The 9192-nt window shown below is 37.8% G+C and overlaps 1 non-coding gene across 1 annotated transcript; it reads left to right on the plus strand.

The window, feature by feature from the left end:
* Nucleotides 1-7365: 7365 nt before the first annotated feature.
* LOC111825127 lies at nucleotides 7366-7468 on the plus strand. The gene has a single exon (XR_002828250.1). It is a non-coding gene; the product is annotated as a U6 spliceosomal RNA (small nuclear RNA).
* The last annotated feature ends 1724 nt before the right edge of the window (nucleotides 7469-9192 follow it).

Here is a 9192-nt window from a genome sequence, read left to right on the forward strand (position 1 = left end):
GCAGCAGGGAAAATACAAAGTGCTTTCCCTTTAGTCCCTCTTTATTCCTCTCACGATGGCGAATTCCAATCTAATGTGATCCTACCAGTAGAAGTACCTGCAACAGTTGTCTGGCTGACCGCTCAATGTAGAGTGGGGAGTGACCACAGTTATTTTGGAAGAAGGGTTGGTTTTCTTTACTCTGGTTGTTGAAAAGGATGCAATAACAGTAATTCATACCAAAAGGGAGAAACTGATCATTAACGTATTACAGCTCTTAAACATAGTCTGTTTTGAGGAGCGAACCAAAGCAGCCCTTCTCCCAGTGTGGCATGCCCACTCCGCAGTGAGCTGAACCGGGACTCGGTGGCCACACACTCTGGGAAATGCTGCCTGGCCCTCCTACTAGAAACAGTAACATATCAAAAGTCCCGAGAGTCTTCCAGTAAGTACATGAGCTCATTTGATTTGATTTGATTTACTTTTATGGTTAGTGCTCTAGTGTCCTGCTCAAGAAATCTTTACATACCTCAAGATTACAAAGATATTTTCCTTCGTGTTTTTGTGGTTGTTTTTTTTAACTTTCTGGTCCTATTTTATGTTTAGATCTACAACTGTCTACTTCATGTTGTGAACTAAGTGAGAAAGATGTATGTTTTTTCCATAAGAAAATCCATTTTTTCCAGCAATATGTTTAAAAAGACTATTCTTTTCCCATTGAACTGACTCAGCACCTTGATCAAGAATCCATCAACCTGCCCGGCAGGCATGGTTCAGTGGTTGAGCATCGACCTATGAACCAGGAGGTCACGGTTTGATTCCTAGTCAGGGCACATGCCTGGGTTGCAGGCTAGATGCCCAGTGAATTGGCCTATCAATGATTCTCATCATTGATTTTCTATCTCTCTCTCCCTCTCCCTCCCTCTCTAAAATCAATAAAAATATATTTTTTTAAAAGGGAATCAATCAACCTTTGTATGTGTGAGTTGATTTCTGAATGAACTATTCTCTTCCATTGATGTTTGTCTATCCTTAGGGCAACATTTGATAAGTGTAGCTTTACAGACAAGTCTTAAAATCACATTTTATAAATCACCCCCTTGTTGTTCCTTTTCAAGATTGTTTTAGTTATTCTATGTCAGTTGCATTTCCAGATAAGTTCTAGAATCACTTGACAGTTTCTTCAAAAGTCCTGTTGGAATTTTGATAGGATTGCATTGGATACATAGATTAATTTAGGGAGAATTGGAATCTTAACAATTTGGAGTTTAATAATCCATGATCATGGTGTATACATTGTACTTTTTATTTTGGTCAAAGAAATTCTTGCCCTCATAGAACTTATGTTCTAGTGAGAAAAACTGTATAAAATAAATAATACCAGGTAGCTATTTTTCTTAAAAAAAAAAAAGGTATATCAGGGGTAAATAACAAAAGGAGAAATACTGTAGAAGTGGGGTAGTGGCGTCTCCCAGGAAGAGGCATTTGAGTCGCAATTTAAATGAAAGGAAGGACTAAACAAAGAGCTTTCCAAGCAGCCAAAAACTTGAGGCAGGAACAAGCTTGATGTCTTCTAGAAACAGCAAAAACACCTATGTACCTGCAGCAAACTGCGTGAGGAGAACAAAGCTAGGCAATGATGGTAAGCATATGGTCAGAAGGTAGACCACATGGGCTTTGTAGGGCATGGGCAACTATTGGAGATTTAAGAAAAAAAAATCTGAAAGGGTCTTGGTTAAGATTCATCCAGTAATAAAAAAAAATTTTAAAAAAAGATTCAGCCAATACACACCTGTATGTCCATCCAGGTTGTTAAAACAGTGAAATATTTCGAATCCTTAGGAAATAGCTGCTTCCATAGCAGCAGTTGCACCTGCCATGCTGGCTCCTTTCCCAGGAACCCCCAGCCCCCAATGTCCCGCCCATGAACCAACAGCTAAATAAGTAACCTAGCCCAGCAGAGGCTATTGAGTTGGGGAATTTAACCAGCTCAGGAACCTAAAACCATTGAAATTCATCAATCTAAAGGATGAGTAAAGGTTTCACGTCATTACAGTCCTAGAGCCTGCTTAGGACAGTGTGTCTTGAGCTTCTAAGGCTCTATTGGGGCCCCATGCCATTGTCTGGGCTCCTGCTCAGTCCAGCAGGAATAAGAGGTAGGCTCGAGAAGCAGACTGAATGTTCCTGAGGTCTGAGATGAAGACAGAGGAAAGGGGAAATCCAGTGCATTTCTACATAAACAATCGGTCTTCTTAGCACTTCCTGCACTGATTTGAAAGGCTACTGGCCTTTATAACTTTTATATATTAACCACATCAAACTTTGTTTCTATATTCAAAGTCATAAAATTGTGAACTACCAGCAGTTGTTTTTTTTCAATACATTGTGGCAAAAGGGAAATAGAAAATATCAACCTCTCCAACACTAAATGAAACCTTAACATTCTCAGAGCTGCACTCAATAAAGTCAATACTTGTGTAACAGTGTGTAGTTCCTGGAATCCTAACCTCAACATACAAATACAACAGTTGAAATAAAGCAATTCTAATTTCATATATGAAATTCATTTTACACACTATAGTACCGGAAAATTAGTACATATGTCAAAATCTTAAAACCATATTTCTCCAAAGTTGCATGAAATTTCTAAGGCTGCTTGCCATTTCCATCCATTTCACAAAATTCCTCCTTTTTGAAAATAAATTATGCTGCTCTTAAATCTAGGACCCCAACATCTGATATATAGTATTAAAGTTCTACTTTATTATCATTTAATTTATTTGAACATTAACACCTTCAGTTTCATTACCTGAGAGATCACTAAATATCTGCTGACATAAACTTGTAACATGGACCTAAACTAAAGGAAGAGCAACTGGAAAGATCAGGGAGAAATCTAAGCTCTACTTAGAAATAATCCATCTCTGGGCACCAGCATCTATTCACTCACTTACATTTTCTGACTGTAAACAACCTCACTCATCCAAAGACAAGACATTAAAAACCATATGCGAGCAGGACCTGTGTTAGTAGAACACTTGCTGAAAAACTTCATTGCTTTTTCCTTTTCGTTGTTTAACATAAAACTACTTGTGAAATGCCAAAACTTTCTTTCAGGTAGGTCTAGCACACAAGCTTGAGGGCCAAGCAGAACCTTAATGTAATCTTAGATGGAAATTATTCCTACAATCCTTTTTATATTCCGATATCATAATTTTTAAAATCAAAACTACTTACACCACAGCAAGCTGACGTCTGGACAGACAGCACGAGACTGCCAGTAAGCCACCTATTTGTTCACAGGCTACACTTTGCTCCCTCGCTGGCTGGGATCAGGTTCTGGATCAGGTTCACACTGATACACATTCACTGCGGCCTTGGAAGCTGCCACCCCAGGGGGGAGGTGGGAGGGCTTGTGAATTTAACTCCTGCTTGATAACCACTTATCAGCAACTTCTTAAAGGTTGATTTCAATGTGTTTAAAGAGAAAAATGTAAGGAAGATTATAGGGAAAGTCTGAAAACTCTCAATAGTCTCTGATGGCTGGGCTTTGGGTTCAGAGGGGATTTTGTTTCCATATGTTTCTGGTGGGGGAAGGGGGAGAGAGACACACAATAGTCCTATGAGCTTTAAAAATCTTGCTTTCTTCCTTTGATAAAAGTTTCCCCAACTCCTTAGGACCTATCCACTGTATAATCATGGCAACACACACACACACACACACACACACACACACACACCCGGAAAGTTGCTTCTCTACTGCAATCTCCCATCTCCCCCATTTTCCTCAACTCTCACTAGTTAGGAAAATAATACAGTTCTTGTTAAATTTAGTGCTTTTGGACATTGAAACCACCTGCTGATCTAATGTAAAGTGATAACTTGGATCCCAAATTCTGTTTCATCCCCTTTCCCATCCCTAGCTTCTTTCCCTTCTGAACTACTATATGTCTGAAATTTCTGAGTTAGCCTTCAAAGCAAAAACCATTTATTATGTACTTACTACACTAATCATTTCATAAACATTATCTCTTCTTTCCTAGGCATGACATTTTAGGATCATCTCCAATTCTTCTTTGCCTGATTCTCTGTATCCAATTTAGCTCCTTCACTCTTCCTGGTGGTCCTCTGTAATAAGCACTGAGTAGGCAGAATAATGGTCCGTCGCCTCCCCCCCCCCGCCCCCCGGGGATGTGCATGCCCTAATCACTAGAACCTGTGAATATGTCACCTTGCATGGCGAAAGTACAGCAGTGGAAAATCTAGTGAAAACTGAATAAAGTCTGGGTTTTAGTTAATAGCTATGTGGCAATGTTAATTCTTTAAAATAATTTTTTAGAGCGAGGAAGGGAGGGAGATGGGGGCGAGAGAGAGAGAGAGAGAGAGAGAGAGAGAGAGAGAGAGAGAGAGAGATATCGTGTGCGAGAGAAACACCAATCGGTTGCCTCTGGCACGCACCTTAACCGGGGATCGAACTCAAAACCTGGGTATGTGCCCTGACTGGAAATCAAACTTGCTGCCTTTCGGTGTACAGGACAATGCTCTAACCAACTGTGAGCCATACCAGCCAGGGCCCAATGCTAATTTCTTAATTTTGGCAAATGAGTCATGCTTATGTAAAATGTTAATTTAACATCAGAAGAAATTGGGTAAAGGTACTATTTTTGCAATTTCTTTATAAACCTAAAATTATTCCAAAAATAAAAAACATATTAAAACAAGAAATAAGCTAACATTTAAAAAGTTATTAGAGTAGCTGTGGTGGAAATAGCTTGGAGAGAAAAGAGATTAGAACCAAATAGGCCAGATGGGAAACTGTAGGAGTAATCTTGGCATGAGTTGCCAAGGACCTCCATAGGGTTAAAGTCATGAAAATAACTAATACACATATGATATATTTAAAAAGAAAAAAATCAACAAAATACTTGCAATAGCAGAGAGCAGAGGTAAGAACAGTGATACCATGACAAAAGGTGAAAATTACAGGAGGAATCTGGTCTGAAGGGAAATGAGATTCATTTAATTCACTCATTCAGTAAGTATTTGTTGGTAACTACTGTGCCAGGCTCTATGTAAGGCACTGGGGATGTGAGAGTGAGTTTATAAATGTCAAATATGAAGTGACCCTAAAATGTCCTAGTTGGATTGTTCAAAAGGCACCTGGATATTATAAGTGAGAGGACAGAACTGAAATAGCTGAGAAAAGTGATATCAAGTGAGGAAGGAGAAGCTAAAACTTAACTGGGAACAGAATCACAATTAGGGGGAGAGAGGAATAACAAAGGCAGGAAGGAATGGCCAAAGAGCTTTCAAAAGAAACAGGATAGGGAAACCAAGATAAAACAAAGATGAAAGAAGAAGGGTTTCATCAAAAGCACTCTCCAACAAATGACACACAAAGACAACAAGACAGGTGGTTCAAAAGATGGAGAGAGACCCCCTGACACAGAGGGGGCGACTCAGGAGAACCCGTTACACTTCCAGTAAAGCCTACATGGAACACAGACTATGAAGTCGAAAATTCCTTACAAAAAAGCATTTCTGACTTAAAGGCCTTTGGGAAATGGGATTCCATTTATTATCATTCTTCTCAAACTGGGTATTCGACGCCACAGGATGTCTTTATGCAGCATCAGCTTTATTTGGGGATAAATGTATTGAAACAGAGAGAAGAATGCAAAATTTACAATAAATTCTGAAATGCAAGTATAGAATGTCTTTATAGGAGGTCACCTTCCTATTTCTAGGGCTACAAATTCACTCTCCATTTTTATAAGGGGCACTTGGGTACAAATCATAATGGCCAGCTATGCTGAAATGTGTGCTTGCTATTAAAACTCAGGATGCCTAAAATTTAAAAATAACTTTATGAACTATGGCCTCATATGGAAAATTACAATAAGCATTCCATATTCAAACAAGAAAAATAATGGACAAAATCTTGAATTTATATTTACCACTATTTTCTATTGCTATTTATAGTAACCATATATTATTTATCTTTTATGCCTGTAGCTGGAGCTTAGCCACACATGTAGAGGGAAGTCAGTGTCATATACTCAGATGCTTAATCAATGCTATTTGAGAATGATGCATATATATACTAAGTACTACCAATACTATATACATACATACATACATACATACATATACACACATATATAATATATATACATATATGTGTGGTGTGTCTGCTTATATCTGTAATTTTGTTTTTTTGCAGTTTCAGTCAACTGTGATCCAAAAATATTACATGGAAAATTCCATAAATAAACAATTCACAAGTTTTAAGTACTGCACCATCCCACTCTGTCCTGCCCAGGCCACGGGTCACCCCTTCATCCAGCATATCCACACTGTACAGCTACCTGCCTGTTAGTCGATTAGAAGCCATTCGGGTTATCAGATCAACTGTCTCAGTATCGCAGTGCTTGTGTTCAAGTAACACTTATTTTACTTAATAATGGCCCCAAAGCTCAAGAGTAGTGATGCTGGCAATTGGGATATGCCAAAGAGAAGTCATAAAGTGCTTCCTTTAAGTGAAAAGCTGAGTACAGCACAATAGGATATTTTGAGAGACTACATTCACATAACTTTTATTACAGTATATTGTTATAATTGTTCTATTTGATTACTAGTTATGTTGTTAACCTCCTACTGGGCCTAATTTGTAAATTAAACTTTATCATAGGTATGCATGTATAGGAAAAAACAGAATTTAGCAGGTGCTTGAATAACATCATTTTGTTTGATATTGTTTCATTATAATGTTGATGAGATGCCATAGGAACTTTTTTTAAAAAATATATTTTATTGCTTTTTTACAGAGAGGAAGGGAGAGGGATAGAGAGTTAGAAACATCGATGAGAGAGAAGCATCGATCAGCTGCCTCCCGCACACCCCCTACTGGGGATGTGCCTGAACCAAGGTACATGCCCTTGACCGGAATCGAACCTGGGACCCTTCAGTCTCCAGGCCGACGCTCTATCCAGTGAGCCAAACCGGATAGGGCAATGCCATAGGAACTTAACTCTTGTTCATATCAATTAGCCTATGGTAAAATTAATTTTATTATACATCGTTTTGCTTAAAGTTGCAGAACCTATCAATGACATTAAGTGAGGACTTGCTGTATACAGTGTTCAGTACCACCTGCGATTTCAAACATCCAAAGATGGGGGGAGACTACTGTATATGTATGCATATGGACACACAGACTGTAAACGTAAGTGTTAATACAAAAACTGGTGACTGTGCTTCAAATTTTAATTATATAGAAACAACTGAAACCTTGACTGATGTGTAGGACACCACAGACCAGTGAAATGGAAGTACAGTTTTTATATGTAATTTTCTGCCAACTCAATTAAAATACTAGTTTTGGGCTTGCTTTGGCAGCACATATACTAAAATTGGAATGATACAGAGAAGATTAATATGGCCCCTGTGCAAGGATAAAACACAACTTTGTGAAGCATTCCATATTGTTAGAAAAAATAAAATACTACTTTGGCATTAGGTCTTCATAAACCAGGCTAAACATAAATCTGAAAGCTTTGCTCTGATATTTTCCATCTAATTTTAAACAGCCTTGGTCTATAAGCCACAAAGCAATGCTTCCACCAAGTAAAGATTTATTTTATATCTTTTGTGTGAAGCCAAGTAACCGTAAGTAATACACAGGAGCTTCTTGAAAATGTCTTGGGAAAAATATGTAGGGTTAGTACATTTTAAAAAATCAATTGTCTAGTCTGATGTCATCTGAGTCGGGATAGTAATATCATCATCATTTATGACCCCAATGTTAATTCTGATAAAGATTTTTACTGTTTAAAGAAAACCAATTTTACAGATGGTTAAAACAAACCAGCTCCTTTTCTAAATGCTTAGGTTTCTAAACTAAAAGTTTTACACCACTAGCTCTCTTTACTCTGTCTTGTATACACTGTCTGAAAGTACCACCTGGGGCTAAAAAACAAAACATTAATGCAACACTAAACCTGGAAGACAGAATTACAGCTCTTGCAAGCATTGCATCCAGCCTAGGGTGGCAGCTTTCACAATGAATAACAACTATGGGGGCATGTTGTCACTTCTTAACATCGTCTAATGCCTTGTTCATCTCTGCTGTCACATTTTAAAGGAATTTAGATATTACTGTGTTTTGAGAAAGCAAATCTCAGTTGATATCCTAGAGCAGTGATGGCGAACCTATGTCACCTCTGACACGCGAACTCATTTTTTTGGTTGATTTTTCTTTGTTAAATGGCATTTAAATATATAAAATAAATATCAAAAATATAAGTCTTTGTTTTACTATGGTTGCAAATATCAAAAAATTTCTATATGTGACACGGCACCAGAGTTAAGTTAGGGGTTTTCAAAATGCTGACACGCCGAGCTCAAAAGGTTCGCCATCACTGTCCTAGAGCATAAAAAATCATATTTTTCCTACTTGACCTCTATAATCATGAGACTGGTAGAATTCTGTAATTTGATATTACCAAGAGAAGTTGAAGAAGCATGTTCATAAAACCAGCAATTCAACTCCCAGGCACACCCCTCACAGAGCTCCCCAACAGCTGTGCCATGACCCCTGAGCACGCAGTGACTGGCTCTAGGTGTGCCCACATGGATCTCCTCCGCCCTCCAGTCAAGTCCTTGCGAATGTATGGCAAATATATACACAAAGATATATGTATATATAGGAGCAATGTTTGTAATAACTAAAAACTGGAATATTCCAAATGTCCATCAATCAATTCATCTGCTAATAAGTTCTGAAATACTCACACAATGTAATACTATACAGCGGTGAAGACTAATGAGCAATAGCTATATGCATTGACATGAACAAATCTAAGGCTATACTGTTGAGCAAAAAACCAGTAAGTTCCAGAAAAATATATATAATATGATTCCATTTTTGTAAAGTTCAAAAACATGTAAAATTAATCGATAAACTGTTCAGGAATACAAAGACGTGATAAAAGCATTGAAAGAAGCAACAAATTATTAACACAAAATTCAAAACTTTGGTTTCCTCTGAGGGAGCAAGAAAAGCTTGGGATCAGAGAGAAGTACAAAGGAGATTCTAGGGGTAATGGTAATACTACTTTTTTTACACTGAGCTGGAGGTACACATATGTTCCCTATATAGCTATTCCAATAAGCCTTGTGGATATTTTATAAATATTTTGTATCTACTCAATA

This window comes from Myotis lucifugus, unplaced genomic scaffold (assembly GCF_000147115.1).
Source record: "Myotis lucifugus unplaced genomic scaffold, Myoluc2.0 scaffold_14, whole genome shotgun sequence".
Taxonomy (NCBI): Eukaryota; Metazoa; Chordata; class Mammalia; order Chiroptera; family Vespertilionidae; genus Myotis; species Myotis lucifugus.